At 43.2% G+C, this 24,799-nt stretch overlaps 1 protein-coding gene across 3 annotated transcripts in view; it reads right to left on the bottom strand.

Moving 5' to 3' along the window:
• USP9X (ubiquitin specific peptidase 9 X-linked) overlaps positions 1 to 20,000 on the bottom strand; it is a 204,930-nt gene extending 184,930 nt beyond the window's left edge. For 2 of the 3 annotated variants that reach the window (XM_084641441.1, XM_084641444.1), the window contains exon 1: positions 19,449 to 19,999. The gene's annotated coding sequence lies outside the window, so the exon portion shown is untranslated. Of the gene's footprint in view, positions 1 to 19,448 lie in introns of all 3 variants that reach the window. The other variant, XM_084641443.1, reaches the window with a different exon arrangement.
• Between the last annotated feature and the right edge of the window lie 4,799 nt (positions 20,001 to 24,799).

The following is a 24,799-nucleotide window of genomic DNA, read 5'->3' as shown; positions in this document are numbered from 1 at the left end:
CGAACACTGCTTGCAGTTCTGGGCACCCCACCTCAACTGGAAAAGGTATAGAGAAGGAGAACAAAAATTATTACGGGTTTGGCATAGCTTCCATATGAGGAGAGATTAAAAAGACTGGGACAGTTCATCTTATAAAAAAACCTAAGGGAGGATGTGATTGAGGTCTATAAACTCATGAACGGTGTGGAGAAAGTGAATAGGGAAGTGTTATTTACCCCTTCACATAACAAGAACTAGGGTCACCCAATGAAATTAATAAGCAGCAGGTTTAAAACAAATGAGGAAGTGCTTCTTTCCACAACACACAGTCAACCTATAGAATATAGAAGGTTCCCCCTTCTCTATCACTTCAAACATGAGCTGATGATCTTCACTTTCGAGACCCTTCAAGGTCTATCCCCCCCCCAACATCTCATTTGCTATTGAGATGTTGCCTGTTGTATCCATTTGGCCATAATGCCAGCCTTCATCACCCGCTTCTTAAAATTTTCCAACCAACAACTTCATGTTTTCTCCCATGCTTCCCTTTACACTTGGGAGAAGCTCCTTGTAAACATCCACAAAGCTACCTCATTACTCATTATTCACCTTGAAAACCCTCAAAACTTTGCTGTGATACTTACAAAAAACAGTTAGGCAGTATGCTCAACACACCAGCAGCCTATCATGCTGACCAATATGGTTTCACTGTTTCCTTGTATTCAGTCATCTGTCAATCAATCTGTTGCCTTTTGTTTTAGATTGTAAGCTCTTTGGGGCAGAGAGTGTCTTTTTGTTTTGTGTTTGTACAGTACCTACCACAGTGGGTTCTGGTCCATGACTAAAGCTCCTAGGCACTACAGTTATTTATAACACTAATAAAAATGAACACATTTTGATAGATCCATAAAAATGCTGGGTGACTATTTAAAGGTGAAATACAAAAGTTAGTTTCCTTAAACATTCCTGAATAAACTGGAGGGGACCTCAGACTCTAGAAAAAAATTAAACCTTTTTCAATAACAGACATCCATCTCCCCACCCACATATAGTAGCTGCAGAATCACCTAATAATTAGTAGAGATTTCACCAAGTTTTGTGTTTTATTTCCCACACACACCTCTTTTGCAAGTCCACTTATTTGTCACTTCAGGAAAGTGACTGTCCCACTGGATGGAGACAACCCAGCATGGACTAAATCAACACCAGTAATATCACTGATCATTAACAGAGCATGGAATCTCCTTTTGTGGCTGTAGGAAATTGCACTTTTCAAAACAAGGCTCCCAAACTACCTTAATTCTGTCCCGAGATGTCAGCCTATCATCTTCCCTTCTTTACATGTAGAGTATCAAAACTGTGCATCACAGAACACGGATTTTATCATTTATTTCATACACACATCTGATACTGGATGTACTGCTTTGTTACCACACTAACCTTTGCTTTCTTTAGTAAGAGCTAAACTTCTTGATCGGGGTATACAAGGTTCATATGTGGAGACATGCTACCTCTCTGCCTGACACTTAGCCAACTGGATGGCAAACCGAATCATTGGGCTCAATCCTGTAAGGTGCTGATCACTTCCTACTAAGAGGCATGTCCTCAGCATCTGGCAGGATTGGACCCTTAACAATGAGGAATGATTGCCTTCATGTTGCTATCCTTCTATTAAGTAATTCGTAAAACTGTATGTATGAATGACTGTAAAAGAAGACACTAAGCAGTGCAACTACTATTCAATTAAGATTAAGGCATCCTCTCTGTGTGGTCACAAAAACTTACGGATAGACAATACGAGTTCCTAATTCTCAGACCCAAATTAAAGCCACTTGAATGCCTTGCTTAAGTGCAACCATAACTCTATTTCTTGAGTTTAAGGGATTTTTTTTGTTTATAATCTCAGGTTCTTTTAAAGTGCAGTCAAACTATTGATATGCATCTGGTACTTTCACTTCATAAATTTGCATAGTTTGTGTGGGAAATTCTTTAGTTTTAGGTTGGACTTTTTCCAGTCTGGTCCTAAGGCCTGCTGGAGAGAAATCCTGTTCCTATAAACCCTAGCATGTCTACAAAAGGGACAGGCCTAATCCAGCAGTGTTAATCAGGTCTGGCTTTAGGATGGAGGTGCCAAACCCTCTGTGATCCATAGGAGAAGTACAGAAGTTCTTCCCCTACACTCTAGTCCTGCAAGCCCAATTTCCCTCTTAGCTAAAGACCTTAGGAGGAGACTGGAAGTCATTTGCACATAATGAAGTTGGCAGGAGGGGTAAAGCTAGAGCATTCCCTACCCCACATTGATAAGCCCAGAGATGGGATTACATTTTGAGGTCTGCCTTTATGAAGAAACAGGCCAAAAACTTTTTTTTTTTTTTAAAGCAGCACTCTTAGGTCTTCAGTAATCTGTTTAACATTTTACACTATGCTTGCAGGAGTCTACATTCCACAGACATGTTACTAATTTACAAATTAGCTAATTTTGAAATTACACATTAGCAAACTACATTTTGGTTAGGGATCAGATTCCAAAAATGGCACTGGGGCATTATTCTGAGCTCCACCCATTAAACACCACACACAGTAGATTTTGCAGATGTTTAAAATGTAACCATGCACACTCTCCAGGCTCCTTAGTCCCACTTTCCTTTCAGGGGCATATGAATACATCCATTATGGGTCTGGCTACCTCTCAAAGAGGCTCACATGGCTTGCTGGGCTTCTTAAACTTGGCTTCTCATTGAGAGGGCTTAAACATCCCAGTGGACTCTTCTAGGCTCATTAGGCTTTTTCTTGATTGAGGGAGGGAAAATGTGGCAGTTTCCCAAGCTCACTCACTGGTGGTACTAAAATGTGTTCTCACTCTCAGTTGATTATGCATCTTCACACTGTGCAGATAAAGATTTTTAATAAGTCCAATATATTGTATACATTCACGTGTACATGTTTAAAAGACATTCACCCATACATTTTTTAAGTGACCTATCAGTAATAAATATTCCCATACCGCCAGCCATAAATTTCACGCATGCAGTTCCCTGCGAAACTAGACCTAAGCATTAGCACCATGTGCACTCCTACCACTCTGTATGACTTCTGTTAAGGCCAGTCTACACTGAAAACTTACATCAGCATAGCTGTCTCTGAAGGGTCTGAAAAATCCACACCCTGAGACACATACCTATGCCAACCTAACTCCCAGCATAGTCAGCACTACACCAGTGCAAGCATTCTTCCATCGACCTAGCTACTTCCTCTGGGAGAGGTGGATTAACTACAGGGATGGGGGACCCCTCCCATCACTATGACGTGTCTACACTGAAGGGCTACAGCTGTGTGCTGTAGAATTTTAAGTGAAGATAGAGCTTGAGATGGACAACATTAAAAGCATTGCCATGGCACCAGAACAACACAGGATGATAGTGTCCCACTTCAGACTTTTCTTCTAAATAAGTTATATTGGGAAGCATTTAAGTTTTCCTTAAAAGTATATTAAAAATACTTTGAACAAAGTGAGAACTCTACACACTATGTTTCTCTCATTAAGTACGAACCATAAGCTATCCCCGCAAACTAGTAACCAAACAACTCACTGCAGACTACCTGCAAGCGGCACAGAACTTGTAAAGCAGTGGTCCACATGCTCTGCTATAGTAGTCAGCAATGCTCTTATACCAACAGGGAAAATAGAGGCAACTTTTTAATTTCATTCTTGAGTCTTGACATAGTTCAATTTTGTTAATCCTCAACATTTTCTTTTAAATGCTTTCTAAATTCAACAAAAACTCTGTTCCTCTTCTAGTGCTACTAGCTCTATCCAGCACTGCAGTTTTTTTATACTCTATTTTTCATTTTACTAAATGATAGCAAGAGGTGAATCCAGTGCAGGAGCAAGGATGCTCAACATCAAGCACAATTTAAGTCTCTCATCAATTACAGAAGAAGTTGGAAATTATGACTATAAGTAAGGCTGCCTAATACTTTTCATTACAAGACTGTTTTCAGTAGCTTTAACTGTAAAACGTCAACCACTTGGGCTGAAATTTTCCACATCGGGCATCTGCCTCAGCCAGAAGATTTCTGTAAACGGTTTTCAAGAAAAAAAGGCTAGTGAAAACTGTTTTGTCCATATTCAAAAAACTCTTACAGCCACTTTGGTGAAAAGCTGTAGATTTGGGGGGAAATCAGTTCACACAAGCTCTGTAGAGGTTTGTTAGAAGCTCACAGCTAAAATCTTTGAAGATCCTGTCTACACTAAAATGCTCTACCCCTGAACATACCCCATCCCCAAAAAGTGACTGAGCATGCTCCAACCTATGGCTGAAGAGAACTTTTCCAGCATGTGCTCTTCCAGGCACAGGAACTGACAAAAAGGTACACTCTCCCCTATGCTTTCAATGTTCTTCCTGCTGGCACCTAGGCAGCATGGAGAAGGATGCAGTCTGACTTGAACACAGAGGGGTGAGAAGCAGAGAGCTGATGAGGAGAGTGAGCAGTAGTGGGGGACAGAGAGTAGTCCATAGTGGGGTGGGGGGAGTTTGAGGAATCAAAGCAGAAGGGGCAGGGCCAGAAGGGTTGATAACTAGCAGAGCCCACTGCCCTCCAGAACCTGGAACTGAAACCATTATTTCTGAGTCTCAACATTCCTTTGTTGTCTATTAAATGAATGTGAAACTTAGGAGCAAAGTGTGTCATCATTCCCCTCTAACTGACAGATCCAAAGAAAAGATAGCAGCCTTCAATTGCTATCAATTATTCTGTTAGCTCACATGGTTAAGGGCTATGCTGTGGATTTAAAAGGTCTCTCTCTTCTGATGACCAATGTGGAAATCAATATAGTTTCATATGATCAACTTCAGATTTATTTATCAGCTTTTCAAAAAAACAGGAAATTACACAGATTATAAAAACTACATTAAAAGAACACTGTTACAAAATAAAGCACTCAAAAAAAATTAAATGGCAAGATTAAGGTTGCATGGGCAAAGTTACTTCAGTCCCCCTTGGGTATGCATTTTGATACAATCTGTAGTTAAAGACAATTTTTTCCATAGGACCACTACCTCATTCAGTTCATAGGGTGGACAGGGTTCAGGGCTGTTCGGTGAATGAGGCTGATGTCTGCAGGACCCTTGCCTCATCTGTTGAAGAAGCTGAAAGGTGTATACTGAGAGAGGCAGGATATTGCAGGAAGAGAAAGGAAGGTCTTGTAGTTAAGGGAACTGAATGCCACTCTGGAGAATTGGATTCTATTCCTGTCTCTGGCACAAAGATCCTGTAAGTCGCAAACTAAAATTTCCACAGGTGGCAACTAACTGCATGTTCCTCATTTTCTATCCCTATCTTGAGATACCAGGGGCCTAATCTGCACAAGTGGTGAGTTCTCAGTTGTAAGTGAAGTCAATGGGAGATGTGTTTTAAACACATGAAGGGCTCTAAAAATGCTAAATACTCTGAAAATTCAGACCCTAGGCACCTGAAGTTGTGGACCCAATATTAGTAATACTTGACAATTTTGCCCTTGAATTCTTTGCGACTCAATTCCCCATCTGTAAAATGGTGAGAACACTGCCTCCTCACCTTGTGAAGAATAATTCATTAATGCTTTTGAAACACACAGATGTTAAGGTAAGACTGCCACAGAGAAGCTCATGAAGAATTAAGTATTCAGTGCTGAGTTTGGATGGTGTTCAATAAATAAAGCCTAGGATAAGGAAGTGTTTATTGTATCTGGGAATTTTCCACCTGCATAAGGATAGCATAAGAGAAAACAAAGGTCTTTATGAAAGGACCTGGCTGGTACATGGTAAAGACTGGGAATGTTGGCACAGAGAAGGAAGGAGCTGATGTCATGAAATGTTACCAGATCAACTAAATAGTGTTCGATTAAACTGTGAAGGATCTTGGAATGTAAAGACAAGAAATTCATGTGTTTGATACAGCGGTTAAGAGGAAGCCAGAGGGACTGAAAGAGGTGGGTGATGTGGTCAGAATGACAGGCCAGAAAATGAACTTAGCAGCATTATTTTGAATAGATTTCAGGGGAGTGAGAGTGCAGTAGTCAGGGTCAAAGAGGCCAGTCTCCGGAATGAGGGGCCAGCCGGAGGCAATGCGGTACAGCAAGTCGGGGCGGCCCCACTCGCCGAACCCAGCATGAAGGAACAGTTTACAAACTGGCAGCTGCCAGATGCACACTGGCCCATCCGGCACTATGCTGCTAGTGTGCCCCTTCCCCTCGGGATTGGCCCATGTCACCCCACACTGCCCCCCAGCCCAGCGCCTCCCAAACCCTATGCCCAGCATCCCCACACTGAGACCCCCCTCAGACTCCTATCCCCCTGCCTGCAGAATCCCCCACCACAACCGCACAGCGCCCTGCGCACCACCACCACCCAACACCCTCTTGCCCAGCACCCCCCCACAAGCCCTCCAGAGACCCACTCCTCCACATCCTCCTGCACTCACTGGCCCCACTGGGAGGTGACCATATCTGCCAGGCTGAGCTGGCAGCATGGCCAGAGCCAGCCCCGGGACAGGGATGGCTCCAGCCCCTCGGGAGTGTGCAATCAGCCAGGTCAGTGTGGGAGCAGATCTGGGTTGGGATCCCTCAGAACCCACTTGCCTGGTGGGGCTCGGTTGAGCCCCCCATGCTCCCTCCCTCTCCCCAACTGGCCGAGACCATACCAGCCTCTGCACCAGTCCCACTGCTTCAACCCTAGGGAGGTAGATGGGGCCCCACAGGTGGCAGGCAGCAGAGACCACTTGGAGCCAGAGCCACACTGGGGAGTGGGACAGACTCCTGGGATGTAACCCCCGAGAGTCCTCCCGATCATGCCCACTTGCCCCACAGCCAGCAGCCCTGCCCAACCCGCATGGTGGAGCCCAGCTGCTGGGCAGCGAGCCCCCTACAGGGGAGCACAACCTGCTGGCTGGGAGCTGCTTACACAGCAAGGTCTGGGTGCTGGACTGCCCCTAGCAAGGGCCCAAACCTGGCTGTGTGGATGGGTTAGATGGGTCATTAATGGGGTTCTTCCCAGTGTGGGCATGGCAACATTGTAAACCCAGTATTCCACCTAACTCAGCCAAGATAGGAGAAGCAAAAACAGAACCACAAGGAAAGTACAAGGATGAGAGAGCATAGAGGAAAAACAAGGGAATAAGAGCAAAGGAAGACCCCAGGTAAAAAGTGGAAGACAAAAACAACGAATCTGATGCCTTGGTTAATTAAAAAACACCATCACAATTTTCTGTGACAGAAAGGGAGAAAAAAATACAATGGACCAAATGGAAGAAGAAAAAACTCAAAGGTAGTGAGGGAGAAAATGAAAAATTATGTTTACCTTTGACACCGAGTAAGTTTGCACTGTAAGACCATGTTTTCAGTAAGTTTCCCAGACCTGAAAAAGACCTGTGTAGCTCCAAAGCTCTTCTCTCTTACCAACAGAAGTTGATCCAATAAAAGCTATTACCTCACCCACCTTGTCTCTCAAATGGAAGACCTGACGGTAATTCTATCAGATCCAAACAGGATTCAATTTTAACTATTCCTTAAACTTAAAAAACTTAACAGAATAACTAAACAGTTTAGAGCTGATTAAATAAAAAAAAAAAATAGAAAACCTGATTCTATAGGCACCTAAAAAGAAAAAGTTATATCCATGACTTGTTAAAAAAAAAATTTTATAGAACTTTTTTCCATAGCTATTGTGCCAGTTTTCAAAATCAGACTAACACAGATGTTCTCAAACTGGGCATTGTGAGGTTATTACACAGGGGTCACTAGCTCTCAGCCTCCACCCTTAAACCCCACTTAGCCTCCAGCATTTATAATAGTGTTTATTATTTAAAAATGTGTTTTTAATTTATAAGGGGGTGGGGGGGTGTCGCACTCAGAGGCTTGCTGTGTGAAAGGGATCACAAAATACAAAAATTTGAGAACCCCTGGACTAACAGGACCCCAATTATCATTTTTTGCAAGCCTCACAAGTGAGCAAAAACTGTAAAATTAGACCAGTGGTTCTCAACCTATTTACCATTGTGGGCCACACATGCAGCTCTCTGTGTGTTATGTGGGCCGCATCCACACAATATATACACTACCCATATGGTCTTGAGGATGTTACATGGGCCACAGCTGTTTGCTGATTGGGCAGCAAGCAGCCCAAAGTTTAAGACCTACTTTATTAGACTATGTATATAAAGATCAAGCATCTTCAGAGTGAACACATCCCTAAACTTCAGCACCAAGTTGTGCAGTATTGATGAGCAGACCTGAAGTTTAGGAACAGTTTATACTAAATCTGGTTGGAGAGAGATTAATTTAGATTGTAAGAGTTACTGTAGAAGTAAACATGAGCAGCTCCTACCCGCCAAAATTAAGACTGGTAGAAAAAAAAGTATATTTAATAGGTATTTGTTCCCCTTAGAAAACACTGACTAGCTCAGTTTCTATACAACACAATCATTTTTGACTTAAGAGTCAAAGTTAAAAACAAAACAAAAAACAGTTATACATCTGGTTTGCTCCACAAAGTAACACCCATGAAACTGAAGGGCTAAAAGTTCTCAGGTAAAATCAACAACTGTTTTTTTAAAAAGTAAGCCAAAACAGCACGAACATTAACAGATAAGAATTTTCCCAAATGATTCGTATTACTTTGAACTAGATATTAGTTCTTACTGCTCTGTTACCAGACACATCACAACCAGGTTACACTAAACAAAAAAGAGTTGGACTGCAGAAGAATTCTGATTTCTGAGCAGCAATTTTCATTTAGAATTTAAACAATTTTAGAATTGCAAAGTCTTTTTTTAAATACTTAAATCATCACAGTTATCCTAAAGTCAGCTGACATAGTAAAGAACAAAAGTTGAGATCCTTTCCTGACTATACACTTTACACACCAGTATTCAGCTCATATTAGCCTGATTTTAAGAGGTGCTTGGCAAATCTCACTTAACTCAAGGCGAGGTGTAGTTGCTCTTCACCTCTGGAAAAAACAAAAACAAAACAGGCTGTGTCTTATATCCACCTAGAGAGGAACTGTAGTCTAATGGCTAGAGCACAGGATCAGAGTCGAGAAACTTGAGTTCTCTATGTCCAAATGACAATTTTCTGTTTAACTACAGACAAGTTACACAGCCTCTCTATCTCAGCTTTCCCACCTGTGAAATAGAGATAACCTAACTATTCAAACTGAAAGCTTTGGAAGAAAAGTGTATCAAGAATAAAATATAATGGTGAACTTCAAAACACTTTACAAATATTAATCAGTCCTCACCCATGTGAGAAGTATTATGCTCAGGGTTTGGGAGAGAGAAAAAAAAATCAATCTATTCACTTCTGGGGAGATGCTTTCCCTAGTGACTTGGAAGTGGGAAAGGGAGATCTAAGTTCAATTTCTGCAGAATCTAACCTTTCGTGTTTTAAAAATTAAGTCCCCACTCCATACAGTTATGTAAAAACCTTCCAAGTGTGAACTGAGGATGAATCAATGCAGTCTGAGTATTCAGACAGCCTCTGCTATTACTCACCTCATTGCCATGGAGGAACACAGTGAAATTAAAAAGATTTTGGTCATTTTCACTACTGCTTTTCAGCTATCTCTAGGCAGCAATGAAACTTGCTGTTATGGGGGAAGTTGTAAGTAACAGCAGAAGCAAACACTGTCCAAGGGGAAACAATACAAAAAAGTGGAGGCCAAGGCAGGGATCTACTAGGAGACACTTCTACATCCTCCTGCCAAGCAATACCAGCCAAGACTCTTGAGCAGGAAGACACTAGTAAAGACCCCCACTCAAAGTCAGAAGACACTGTGGCTGGAGTGCTGGCAAAGATGAAGAAAAAATATCCCCCCTTCCAGCATACAAGGAAAAGGTGATCTTCAAATTCAGACATCTACTAGCAAGAGGCTGATATTAAAGATGGAGCCTCTGAGCAGGGTCAAAGCATCTTGGAAGTACTCTCAGCAACTGCAGGTGGGACTTCTCAACAAAGATCTTGTCTTGGCCCCCACTGGTGCTCCTCTCTTCACATCTTTCATATTGATCAAAATTCCAAGCCCTATTTTCCAGTTTTACAGATGGGAAAGCTAAGGCAAATGAATTAATGGTTTACCCTATGTCACAGAGGGAGTCAACATCATAAGCCTTGTCTACACCAGGAAAATTACCCACTGACAACAAATGTCAGTAACAGGGGCAGCTGAACTGGTGCTGAACATAATTTAGTGCAAACAGGCAAGGACAAACCTTGCTCCGCATCATTTTTGGAAACCATAGCTAAGCCCTGCTCTGACCAGATGTGGGGAGAGAAGAGAAAGAGGGAGAAAAAATAGTGATGGAGCTAGAGTATAACATAGGAAAAGAAACATGGACATGGTGTGTGACTTGGGGGACATGGCCTTGGCAGTTTGACAGCTTAGGTAGCTAGTATGAGAAATAATCGCCTTAGTAACACTAGTGCTCAGTTGGCAAGAACAAATGGGACAAATGCCCAGTTTTGCCAAAAAAGTCAGGACATCTGGGACCAAAATGGAAAGTATGGTCATCCTAGGTCAGGGGTCCCCAAACTTTTTCAGTCACACCTCCCCCTTACCCAGTCCACCCCTCTCACCCCCGGGCAGCCAGGGCTGGGACCCGCAGTCAGTGGCTGTGAGTAGCAGGGTGGCCATGACCAGAGACACAGCTGGGCCTAGGGACAAGGCTGGGGTGGGAACAGAGTGGAGCTAGGGGTAGGGCTGGGCCCTGCTGCATCCCACTAAACGTTCCTCCATGCCTCCCTAGGAGAGCATGCCCCAAAGTTTGAGGACCACTTCCCTAGGCCGTGGTAAGAGCTGCCCAGGGAGTTCTGGCAGCTGTGGGGAGTCCCAGACCTGCACCTGCTTTGGGCAGGGGGCCGGGGTGACCGAGAACAGGCCCAAGACCTTGTCCCTGCCCCACAGGGCGCACCACCCAGGGCAGGTGGAGGGTCCAGGGCTCCCCACAGTGGCCCAGGCTCCCTGGGAAGCTCTGACCATGGCCTGGCTTCTGGGGCTTTGGGGGGTGGGGGGGGAAGGGAAGGAGCAGGGGGGAGCATGTGGAAAGCCCCAATATTCTGTGTGTCCAGGACCCCAACAGATCTTAATCCACCTCTGTAGGGACCATGAAAAAAGTACAAGAGACATCTGAGGTATTAAAGAAATCTGACATTAACACTTTACCCTGCTCAGAAAAAAAGATTAAAGCATTACTGTCAGAAGGGATAATTTAAAGAAAAATACAAGTTAAAATGCAAAAACTAGCATTTTGAAATTTAAGGTTCTACTGAAGTTAATCACGTGCCACAGGGGTCCACCCACATGGAGGTCTGTGTAGAATCTGAGCTTAAAATGGCAGACCAAATCACTGATTTTTCGGGACAAAACTATCCTATTTCCAGCCAAGCTCCAGATTTTCTATATTTTCTGGGACTATGCCACAGTTTTTAAATGACTGAATATTATCACAACCAAACACCTACCAGAATTGGATAAAAAAGGAATGTTCAAGTCATGAATAACTAACATTTTCTTCACTTTTGCAAATGAAAAATAAAACATTATCTATTGCCTAAATCTAGGATTCCATGCTTTTACAAAATTTTAGGCTAACGTGTTTTCACTCCCCAAACCCCTATAAAAGGATAGACTAAATCAAATCTTCCAATAATCCCTTTTTCTTTCTTTTATTAAAAATCATGCACACAGACTTAGTTTGATGAAACTTGTAAAAATGTGCTAAATATTTTATTGGTACAACAGAAACAAGAAAAAATAAACACTAGTATATTAAAAACATATACTGAGATGCCAATCTCTTTCGATAGTAACATTTCTCATTGTATAACTTACACTGCTATTATGGAAAACCAATAAAGAAATTTTTAAAAGAGGCTTCCCCTCCACATAATTGTAAGAGGTTTAATTTCTAGTACAAAAGGATCAATAACCTAGAATCCAACCCACATTTCTAGAACTTCTATACTGCATCACAGTGTTGAGGGAAACCCACCTCTAAAATTCTGTCTTTTATGAAAGAGGGATCTTATTTCAAGATAATTCTACACATTCCTAAAGAATGTGCAAGTCTAATGAGGGTCAGCTTCCCCCCTTTCCCCCCCCCACAACCCCTTTTGCTGTTTTCCAGTTACCTAGACTCATGGGCTGAGAATCCCTGTTGAAGACTCAAAACTGGGTATCCAAAACGTTTCAAAGGGTCACATGGCAGCTCCTGTAGCTCCTGTCCCACAGGGCAGTACAGGCTCACCTCCCTACTCCAGGCACTGCAACCTCTGGGATCCCACCACCACCCAGGTTTGGTCCAGCTGTCTTGACTACATGAGTCTAGGTAGGCTAAATTTGAGTGGCACTGCAAGCCCATGAGCCAGGTCACAACTCAACTCACACAAAATTGATCCAATTAGGTGTGTGGGGCCAAATCTGACTGGCACCGCAACCCCAGAGGCTGCAACGCCCAAAGCAGAGAGCCAAGCCAAGCCCCACCCAACCAGCCTCACAGCACAGGGACTGCAGGAGCTCCCACTGCGGAGTGAGTGCTGGCAAGACCACCTTCTCACTCCCAGGGGCAGGATCTGACTGAAACCACGCCAGGGTCTCTACCCCTAGACTATTTACTGGGTTGCTAGAAGCCATAAGAATTTACAAATGGATCCTGAGCCCAAAAAGGATGAGAATCACCGATCTAGAATATTAAAAGCTCCCATACTGCAAATACTTGTACTTTACTCTATTCCAGCCCTACTGAAGCTATATGCATAAAGTTAAGCCTCTACTTAAGTGTCAGCAAGATCGGGGTGCCTAGGGGATCTAGAACACAAAGTACAGTAAAACCTGTCAAGAGCAACCACTCATTGGGGATAGCAAAAGTGGTCACTTGTAAGATGTGGTCTCTCTTCAAAGGTTTGCACAGCAGACAACGATCATATTCCGTGGCCTCTGCAAGAAGTTGCTCATAACAGCTGGTCTCTGAGGCAGGTTTTACTATATATGCCTTGTGCATCAAAGGAGGTCATATTAGAGTATTAAATACATATTTTTATATATATATTTTATACATATTAAATACTAACAGCTTTTCAGGTCAATGTTTATATTTAGCTCGTTGCAAGAGATGCATTTCTTGTAGACAAATGGTAGTTGTCTGTTATACTTCAGGTACCATGGGAAAACAGTCCAGAACCTAATGAAAAAGAAGCCCATACAATCTAGGATTTTCCACCAAAGTAAGCATGTATCAAAATGTAAGTTTTGTATTTTATTCCATCAATGTTTGCATGCCTACTATCATCCAAAACATTTGTCTCAATAACCAGAAGACAGCAAGTCCTACCCAGCAGCTCAGAACTGAACTTTCTGAAATACGTGAGTAAAATTACTTGTTTTGTACAAAGAAGAAATATTAGTAAAGTTCACAATGAAAAATGTAACAGGAATTAGGTGGGTTAATCACCTTCCTTTTTTTTTAAAAAAAAAAAAAAAAAAAAAAAAGATTCCACTTTGGAATGCTGTCATCTTTTAAATTTATTCTCCCCCTCCCCTCAAGTCAGATGCTCATATCCGAGCTGTCTTGTACCTTTACTGATATCCAACTTGACAAATCATCCAGAAGGCCACTAAACCAGATTTATTCTACTCACAGGAAATGCATGATGTAAGCATGCGGCGTGGGGGAATCCCTAAAGTCTCCCAGGGATTCCACAAGCGAAGTTCTGAGAGGGTAAAATTAAGACAAATAGACAAATGCAGAAACCCTGTCCACTCTAACAGACAACTGCATCATTAGAAGACCTACTTAGAACAAAACTGTCCAACCCAAGTTAAAACATGATTCTGTACTCAAGCATAGTTGGAACCCTTTTTTAATTGCATTCCAAAGTAAAGCTATCACCATGTCTCTGTTCAGGAACACGGTCAAAAAGTACAGTTATTTTAAAAAGGCAGTTATACCCATTATGACAATACTATATCAAAGTTAAAAAATTGTAAATATCACCATATTCATGGGAGAAAAAAATTACAAGATTAAAATATAAGAAGTCTGGTGGTAATTTTTAGTAATTCAAGAATCCAAAAGAACTCAACCTTTAAACTGTTCGTCTAATACAAACCACATAATGTTATCACCACCCACAAGCACATACTTTATATCACAGACTACACACCACAATCTTAGTTCCGCCACCTAAGAATGGCAGCATTCCATCACCCTTGTAGCCACCCCCTCTGCATACCCGGGCTGTATGGTCTGTGGTATACAGCAGCTGAGTGTAATAGTAAGGTATTGTGCTTGCAGGTAGAGAACTAGAGGGAACTAGAGGGTACTGTTAGGGAATGTCTACACTGCATAGGAGAGCAAGCCTCCTAGCTTGGTCCACAGACCTGCGTTAGTGGGGCCTCCGGCTAGAGCTCAGGCTCTAAAGCTCCAGGGGCTAAGGGGGCTTCAGAGTCAACATACCAGGCCAATCTGTAATATCAAAGCACCATCTACACAGCTATTTTTAGAGCACTAGTGGAGACCTGGGTCTCTACCCAGGCTGGTAGGCTTGCTCCCAGATGCAGATTAGATGTACCTTTAGATCAGGGATTCTCAAACTGGGGGTTGGGATCATGAGGTATTACACAGGGGGCCATCAAGTGATCCATTCCCCATCACCCATTCCCAGCTTTTGGCATACAGGGGCTAGGGATACCCATCCCTGCCCATCCTGGCTAACAGTCATTGATGGACCTATCCTCCATGAATTTATCTACTTCTTTTTTGTACCCTGTTATAGTCGGCCTTTACAACATCCTTTGGCAAAGAGTTCTACAGGTTGACTGTGCATTGTGTGAAGAAATATGTCCTTGTGTTTTAAACCTGCAGCCTATTAATTTCATTTGGTGATCTAGTTCACGTGTTATGAGAAGGAGTAAACAACACTTCTTTGTTTACTTTCTCCACACCAGTCATGATTTTATAGACCTCCATCATATCCCCCCTTAGCCATCTCTTTTCTAAGCTGAAAAGTCCCAGTATTATTAATCTCTCCTCATATGGCAGCCATTCCATACCCCTAATCATTTTTGATGCCCTTTTCTGAAGCTTTTCCAATATATCTTTTTTGAGACGGGGCGACCACATCTGCACGCAGTATTCAAGATATGGGCATACCATGGATTTACACAGAAGCAATATGACATTTTCTGTCTTATTATCTATCGCTTTCTTAATGATTCCCAACATTCTGTTCGCTTTTTTGACTGCCGCTGAAACTGAGTGGATGTTTTCAGAGAACTATCCACAATGACTCCAAGATCTCTTTCTTGAGTGGTAACAGCTAATTTAGACCCCATCATTTTATATGTATAGTTGGGATTATGCTTTCCAATGTGCATTACTTTGCATTTATCAACAGTGAATTTCATCTGCCATTTTGTTGCCCAGTCACCCAGTTTTGAGAGACCCTTTTGTAGCTCTTCGCAGCCTGCCTGGAATTTAACTATCTTGGAGTAGTTTTGTATCATCTGCAAATTTTGCCACCCCACGGTTTACCCGTTTTTCCAGATCATTTATGAATATGTTGAATAGGACTGGTCCCAATATAGACTGCAGGGGGACATCTCTCTCCATTCTGAGAACTGACCATTTATTTTACCTACCCTTTGTTTCCTATCTTTTAATCCATGAGAGGACCTTCCCTCTTATCGCGAGCTGTCAGCCACCACCCCAAACCCCACTTTGTCTCCAGCCTTTATAATGGTGTTAAATATTTTAAAAGTGTTTCTAATTTATAAGGGACATCACACTCAGAGGCTTGCTATGTGAAAGGGGTCACCAGTACAAAAGTTTGAGAACCACTGCTTTAGATGGCTTAACTTTTTCTTGTGTCTGGATTTGTGTAAGGTACATTGTGCGTAGCAACCCTAACTACTTCCTCAGTAAGTCTGCGTGTATTATTACATTATGTTAAATGACACACTGTAAAATACAAAGGAGAAAGACTACAACCCAGTACCATAGGTACATGATAATTTATTTTTTGCAAAAGATATACCGTCTTCTAGGACTAAAATAATGTCCAACCACTCAAATTTAGTTCACATAATACACCTGAACTACAACTTTAGCCCCTAAATTTAAAACAGATATGACAAGAGCAATACAAGTATTATGTACTACATTTTTAAGGATTCACGCAATAATCAAATTAATGGTTAAGAAGAGCACATACTTCCAAAGCATGATGTTCCTAGCAAAATAATGATTCTTGAACAGCAGCAAGAATTTTCACTTAAGCATTTGGATGTTAACATTAGTATCCTAAATTATAAGAGAGACAAACCCTCATGTTTATAACCTCTACTAGGGATTAGGAGGAAACTTTCCCCATGTGCACATTATTCCCCATTAGGGTTTCTAACACCTTCATCTGAGACATTTGGTTTTGACTACTGTTGGTGAGAGGATACTGGATCAGACAGACCACTGGTCTGATTCAGCATAACAATTTCAGTGCTCTTTGGAATGCAAGTAAGGATAAAAGCATTGTTTCTTCCCTTAAAAATATGATCAAAACAGACTGAAGGAAGTAATTTTAAATTAGATGTTTATTAGTAAAAATGTTTTCAAAATGTTATTGCAATTTTTAATTCTATTTATCAGCTAACAAACGCTTTTTCAGAAAAAATAGCTATGCTGCCTGAAATCCATGTAATTGTTAAATTCTAGTACTTTAAATACAGTTGAGTATATTGGGAAAAATAAAAAGGTTCCTATGACTCTTGAAGAAAAATTCTCAGTAATCAAGTAGATGTGTCTCAAAGATATTTTTATCACAGTCAACAACAAAATTCTTATTCAGTTTTACTCAGGATATCTGACATTTTGAAAATTCCCTACATGAATTGCATATTTAGACTTGAGAACCCCAGCAAGAGAATACTACTGTGGTTACCATAGGCATTTCTAGTTCCTCAAGTGGCTATTTACTTATCTTTTCTCATTTTCTTTGTAACAATTCCAGCATTTTCAATACAATACACAACTGACAAGACTGGATACATAATAGAAACAGGGGTTGCTTGACACTCCGGGGTACCCTCAACCGTGAATGCACTAAACTGGAAACAAAACACTTCTAAAGGGGGTGGTGTTCTAAAGATGCAAAAGCCACACCTGGTCTGCTCCCACTGCCCTTACTGATTGGTACCTACAGAAGCAGCCCTTCCTGTCAGTTCAATAGGAAGTAGTATCACCAGAATAGTAAATTCACCAAGACGCAAAGCAGCAGGCTGGAAACAGTAAGAGGACAGCAGAGGTTGCTCAAAAGAAATGTTTTAAAAAGACTATATAAAGAGGCAAGATGATAGAAAGGGCACAAGGTAAAAGTGAAAAAGTAGAAGAAAAAGTGGTGCAATCTTATGGGTTTATTTTTAACCTAGAGCCTTTTTTCACATAACTAGATGCTGGAGGTTCTTCCACAGCAGTTCATTCTAGATTATACTGATTATGTCTTTATTCAGAGCTATCTTTAAGTATCCATGACATCCAGCGCAGCTGGCCTTTACTCTCCTGCTCCAAATACTGCAATTGAAGGAAATAATTTTAATATTTGAGAAATATGACTGAGAAAATTGCTGAGTTCTGGTTTGCGAAAACAAATGGTGCTGCTGCCTTGCAAATAAACATCATTACATGTTTAACAAAAACCTCAAGATCAATGTACAGTAGGATTAAGATTTTGCTGAAATAGCTGGCTTCATCCTACATGTTCCTCAATCAGGAATGCTAAAGGAGGAAGCCCCACCATTTTATCATAAGCAGCACCCAAACGATCCAGGACGTATCTAGCAGTTTGAAATTTGTAGATAGCTGCTAATCTGTTACCAATAACCTCTCAAAGTAGACATGTCACTACAGCTACCTAATCAGCAAAGACCCAATCCTCTCAACACTTACCACCAGTCCCACAGCCCAGCACAATTGTAGTTAGCTAGCAAACGGATAAGAGATCCAATGACAAACAAACCTGCAAGTCAGTTTGCCATAGCAAGCGTTCCTAGCATATTTAGTACTATATATCAAAAATAAATTAGCCCAGTTTTAAAATTTAGGCCTCAATCCTGCAATTAGGTCCATATGGGCAGATCCTTGCACATACCCAAAATTAGTCCAGTGAGGCTTTGTTGAGATGTAAAGGTCTTCCCACACTGAACCCAACTGCAGGATCAAGGATTTAAAACATTTTGCAGACAAAAATCAACATGCCTGGTAGAACCATAATACACACCTGATTTGTATAAAGAATTTTAGAGTCCTTTCAAAATTCTAATTAGAATTACACACTTTTATATTAAAAAAATAATTTTTGCTACATGATCATTCAATATACAACTTGATTCCTGAACAACAATAATCAAATTAAATATGGCATCTTACAACTTAGGACATTTCTATGACATTTATATAGAAACAAGTTTATTTGGCAATAAGAGACTGTTAGTATGGATTTTTCATATACATCCTCACTGTACACAGACAATGGTGCCAAAAGTGAGGTAGAATAGTAGTTAGATAACTCCGGGGGGGGGGGGGGAGGTCCTGTGGTCATCTCCTCAATTACCTTTTATATTGTCAATAAAAAAAGAGGGCCAAGACATTAAAAATTATGTCCCAACTGCCCTGCCGCAGATATGAATCTCAAAGTAAAGTTTTAACACTGGTGTAAACGAACAACTGGAAAGTCTTAAGTGGTCATTTTGGAAAACTAACAGGGTGAACTAAAGAGAATAGGGGCATAAAAGGGTAAGGCCGTTTTCCACACAGGAACAGTTTTATTAGGAATGGGAGCTAGAGGCGGGACGCACTTCGCCCGCACCCGTGTTAATAACGCTTACAGCGGCTGGGAATGAGCTGGTGCTGCTGGATTTCACTCCGATTTGGGGGAAGAGTCTGAGCAGGGCCTTTTATTTCCAGGCGTAGCCCAGGCCTACACAGCTCCAATCACTCCACCTCAGTAATGGCGCTTGGTGTGAAATGAAACGAGACTCAGGAGAGGTAAAAGCGGGTGCCGCTCTGCGGGGAGCCCCTCTCACCCCAGCGGTCCAGGGAGGGGCCGCCCGGCGGACACGCTCCCCGAGGGTACCAGGCTGGGTGCGCTCCCTCCAGCCCGCCTCGCAGCCCCGCACAGGACGGGGAAGAGGAGGAGACGCCGTCAGCCATTTTCCTTCACGCTCCAAAACACAGCGATGCACGGACACACGCCGGGGGCGGCGCCGCCGCCACCTCCCCCCGCAGCCACAACACAGCGGCCTCCGGCTCCCCACCCCGCCTAGGTGGCCCCGTCCCCCGGGGCCAGGGACCGCTCAGCCTGCGCCTCCCTGCGCTCAGCGCGGCCACCGGCTGCGGCACGAACCGCTCCTCTCCACCCGGCCCCGGCCCCGGCCCATGCTCACCCCCGCACGGTGTCCTCTTCTCCCGCTGCTGCCGCCGCCGCGGCCCGCTCCCCCGCTGTGTGCTGCTGCAGACGATGCGCCGCCGGGGGCTGTCTCATCCCAGGCAGCCAGCAGGGCAGCGAGTCATGCTCGGCGCAGAGCCGGCGGGCGGAGGGGGCTGCCCGTTGCCGGGCCCCGCGGCGCTGTGCGGAGCTGCCCGCGCTCGGATCCCGGCCTAGCCGCTTGGCTCCCTCCGGCAGCGGCGCCGGGGCGTCTCTCCTGCGTCACCAGCTCCTGCCCGGCAGCCCGGGGCTCTGGCTGGGGCTTGGCCGGGGCCTGCACGCTCCGCCCCGTCCGGGGCACAGACACACACACGCCCGGGGGAGGGGCGCACACGCTCCCCGCGCCGCTCACCGGGGCCTGGGTTCGGCGGGGGGGAGGGGCCGGGCACTGGCCACTCGTTGCGTGCACGGGGCGGCGGAGAACAGACGCGGCGGCGTGGCCGGTTCCTCGCTCCCGGCGCTAGCGTCTCGCTACGTCCTGGGCAATATGGCGGCTCCGGCAGCGCTGGGCCAGCGGCGCAGACTCCGACCTAACGCGACGGCGGCCCCGCCACCCAAACAGCGTGACCCCCCTCCCCCTCCTCTCCTCTCTCTCGCCGTGTGTCACTCAGCCCGACGGCGGGGCAGGCCTGGCGGCCGTCACCGCCCCCTCGAGGGGCGCGCGGGGCTCCCCGGGGCGGGGGGAGGGGAGGGACGGGGAGGGGGTGCGGCGCAGAGCGGGGCGGCCGGGCCGCGCTCACTGGGGCGGGCGGCTGCGCGGCCGTTTCATGTCGGTTAGGCTCGTTGGGGTTCCATTGTGACCCGCTGTGCGAACAGCGCCGCCGCGGAGAGCCCGGATAATGACGTCAACGCTTCCTCCTTCGGGGCCGGGGTGGGGGAGGGGGAAACGGGGACTGGCGCGCGGGGGCCTGGCGCAGCCGCTGACGTCCCGCTCCCCCGCGGGGCCCGGAGCCCCGCCTCAGGCCGAGGGGCGCCGCAGGCCGCCTTCAGGCCACGCGCACCGGCGCAGGCGGGTGGTGCCCGGCGGGAGAGGGAGAAAAACCCGGGCCGGCCGCAGCGCTGTTTGCCGACTCCGGGTGTTTCCGCCGCACGTTCCCCCCTTCCCCCTCCCCCCCAGCAGCGGGCTGCCCGTGGCTTAGGGCACAAGCAGTAGCCGTAACGCAGAACCGGCCAGACAGCCCCTCGCCCTGGCACGGGCACGGGCGCTGGAACTAGGGGAGTTTCCTCCAGCTGCCTGGCACCGTGCGTGCAGACCGGCGGCATCACTCGTTTTTCATGCGAGTCTTGCATGCATACAGCACCCTTCAATCCGAAGCCTGTTACTAATTTAGGACCCAGTGCTGCAGTTGAGTCAGACTATGGAGTTTTGCCTAGACAGTAGGAGGGGGCCCTTAAGCTGTCATACAAGCAGATACTGTATACATATAGCAATTACTTCACCCTTCCCTGCATGCAGCCACCACTGGAGTAAGCCACCATCATAATTTAAAGGGCATCAGCACTGTAAAACTCAAATTTATCTGTTTTCCTTCTCCCACCCCCAATTGTTTTCTTGTAACACTTAAGGTTACTATAACAAATATATTATTTTTGTCTATTTTTTCTTCCGGTTATTTGCTTGACAGCACTTAGAATATAGTAAATTCAATACTGTCACATCTCTCCATTTGTGTGGACTTTGTGTATAGCAAGAGGAGGGAGAAAACATTTTAAAAATAGGGAATAATCTAAAACCACAAAAGTTGACAGGGAGATGGAACTCAACCAGATCTAGTACCTGAAACTACTTTTACCTTTTTTTTAAAAAAATTGATCATATTCAAGTTGAGTCTCTCTCGTTATACAGCATTAGCCAATATGATGCTAACAGTTTCAGGGCAGGCAGTGAAGACAACAGTATCCAATTAAAAATGCAGCGGTAACTTTATGCAGAATGTAAGGAGTTGGAATTTGCCCAGGAGGTCAGGGCTAACAACCCTAACTTGTGAAAAATGTTTATCTCCAGTGTTTGCAGTCTGTACAGACCAAAACAACAACTACTCATAGTGACTGGCCTCAGGGATTCTCTTCTAAACAGTCTTTAGGACTTCGGACTGAAGGGTGAATTATGGTGCAATTTCCTGATTTACTTATGTTTTCCTGCCAACCCTTAGCATTTGGAGAGGACAGCAAAAGCACATCTTAGGGCTGTCTACACTATAAAATTATGTCAACCTCATTTGTCAACATACAGCCGCCACAGTTACTAAATCACTTGTGTGTGTGCGCGCACACTTGGCTCCTTGTGTTAGCAATGCAAATCCTCATCAGGAGCGCTTGTATCAATTTTATTGTCAGTGTGGAGCATTCTGGGATGCCTTCTGAAAGCCAGTAATGTGCACAAAGTAACCCAGTGTCTACACTGACACTGTGTCAACTTAGTTACATCGACCATGACTACACTGCTCAAGGAGGTGGTGTTACTAAATTGGTGTAGAGAGGCACTTTGGCAGGAAACCAATTTAAGAGAAGACACATCTACAGCTAGGTTAATGCAAGGCTGCTTACATAGACCTAACCCTGCAGTGTAGACCAGGTCTTAGTGTTAAGCACTCTGTAAACAAACCAGTACACGCTGCTATCCTGTTATAGTACAAATGCAGCAGTTTGTTTACTGTCAGACTAGTTTTTAGTATTTTTACCACCAACAAAAAATATAAGGAATTAAACAAGGTAATAATTTCAAACTATGGTCATTGTAAACATCAATAAAAGTTTAGGCCTAACAACCTTTGCTTTTAAGAACTACATCAAATACAGCCCAATTATTTCAGTTTTGATGACTTCCTACACCTCTTCATGAGATTTTGATGTCTCAGTCTCACTCTCTTGTTATACCTTCCTATCCCTTTTCTCTCTCTGCACCATCACTCATTCTTTCCTTCTATTCCATTTTGATTTTGTTTTGTCACCCACATTTCCCCTCCTTTCCCCTTTGGGCAGACAGTAAAGTGAAATTGACCAGAATGTCTGCAATTCTACTTCATTTCATTTCTTGTTCTGCCTCAGTACTCTCTGTTTTGCAGGAACCCTCTAGGCTCTGACTGTTTCAGCTTACTTACAGAGGTGTAAGTGCATTTTCAGAATAGATCAGAATTTTCAAGTTGTGTGCACTTCTCAACTGCCTCCAACCCTGTAAAACAATTAGTAGTGTCTAATTACAGTCATGTCTCTTTCCTATTTATCTTTAAGTGGATTAGTTTCATTTTTATGAAAAATGCCAGGTTGACAGCACTGGAAATTAAAGTTCCCTATGTATCCAAATAATAGTACAAGTAATAACAGTGCAACCTTCCCTATGCTGTCCTGACAATATAACATTATCCTAGGTTCAAATAAGGAATATGTCCTTCTGTCTTTAGCACCTCTGATGGCATCAAACAGATTGATAGGTGTACTGGCAGTTTTTTTAATGCCCACTAAGAAATGGACTCAGACATCAGTTCAATTTGCATAATTCAACAAAAGACCATTAGATACTACTAATAGCCCTATTAAACCCCAAGCACCTTTTAGTAAACAGGATAACTACGTTAACTTGTAAAGAAGGCTTTCTTTAACAAAGAAAAGGAATAGAAATTTCATTGCATTTAACTGAAAGCTTCAATTTAAGGTACAAAACAGATGTGAGTTCTCCATGACTTTCCAATGTCCTTGGAGGTATTTTCCTCATTTGAGATTGTAGTTTACTTCCATTTCACACAAACCTAGTGTTATGCAATTTTTTATTATTGTAATTTACTAGTCTCAAAAATACTGAAACAAAATTGTGCATTTATGCTAAAGAAATTATGCCCATATTTCTTCTGGTACTTTGATATTTTATCTCCTTTATCAAACATTTTAAAAAGATGTGTTTCAAAATATTTTGCCAGGACAACAGTTGCCTGTAGCCATATTAATCAAACATCATGATAGGCTAACACAGACAGGTATTTATGGCATCAAACAAAAGGGGGCCTAGGATAGCAATGGGTCTGTTGTGGTTATTCAACAAGCAAATCCCAAAACAGTCTTCTCTGACTGTGCAATTCTTCCATTCTAACCAACAACAAGAAATAAGGCCTCTGTTTATGTTCATTTGAGCTTCCGAGATGTGCCTCAGAATCCTTTGAGTTGGTTTCCTCAGCTCATTTTATGAAGTTTTGTTGCAGCTGATGAAAAAGTCTGTGGACCACTTTTGGGCACTGCAGATAAGTGCTGCACGCAAAATGGGAACGTTATGGAAGAGAAAATGAACAGATAAGGGAGTAGATAAATTATTGATTAAAGAGGATTGGTGGCTGGAAGACAGCAGTTGGTGAGCAAGTGCTCACAAAGCCCACTTATTATTCCATAATAAAGTATCCACACAAGCATCTATTCCAGGATAGCTATTGCAAAATAGCTTATTTCATAATAACGATTCTGGACAGGTTTCCCCTGTAGACTAGCCCTAATCTGATTAGAAATTCTTCCATGACATTTTAAATTCAATTTAAAAAAATGTAGGATTTAGGCATTCCCCTGCACGGTTTCCAACTCATTAAGCTGCAGCATTGTTCTAGTCAGCATACCAAACTCAAACTAGCTATAAATATGTGAAACTGACTAATCTAGTTTCATTGTCCAACCTGTAAGAAATGCAAAAAGTAGACAGCAATGAAGATTAAGATGTTTAAAATGTTCAGTTTAATATATTATGAACAAGGATATTTAGATCAATTACTCTACATGTTCCATATACTAGATTTTTATCTTGCAGTATCCCTTTCAATAGTTATACATTTTTATTACTTTACAACTTTTCTCAGAATTAGCACTGTAAATGGAGGGATCTCAATAAAGACCAAGTCTCCACATGAACATATATCTTGCTGCAACGCAATGCAAGTGTTCAGTATAACTCTACAAGCTAGGACTGTTCTACCACATGACCTGCCTTTGTAGCCTTATGAAAAGCAGGGGTCCAGTGGAAAAAAAAAGTATATCATCATGTAATTTAAGACTATCATAATGCGTACACAAAAGAAGGCTGAATTAAGGTAGCATAGGCCATTTTAATTTTGGCGTTTCCTAACTTTTGAGGGATTGAGTTTTCATCCTTAGTTTTTTTAGTGTCGATTTTTTATGTAATCATATATGAAATTATGTAGGTAACTAGCAATCAGAAATAATATGTGAGCTGACATTGCTCTGAACTTTTGCATTTCCTGACACTTTAAATTAACTTGGCATTAGTATTGGTTTTTGTATTCTATGTCATTTTAGAGAAAACAAAGCATTTGTTAT

Source organism: Lepidochelys olivacea (genome assembly GCF_965140295.1).
Source record: "Lepidochelys olivacea isolate rLepOli2 genome assembly, chromosome: 1".
In the NCBI taxonomy this organism is placed as follows: Eukaryota; Metazoa; Chordata; order Testudines; family Cheloniidae; genus Lepidochelys; species Lepidochelys olivacea.
Note: the sequence above shows the minus strand (reverse complement) of the source record. Positions and strands in the feature narration are given on the sequence as shown.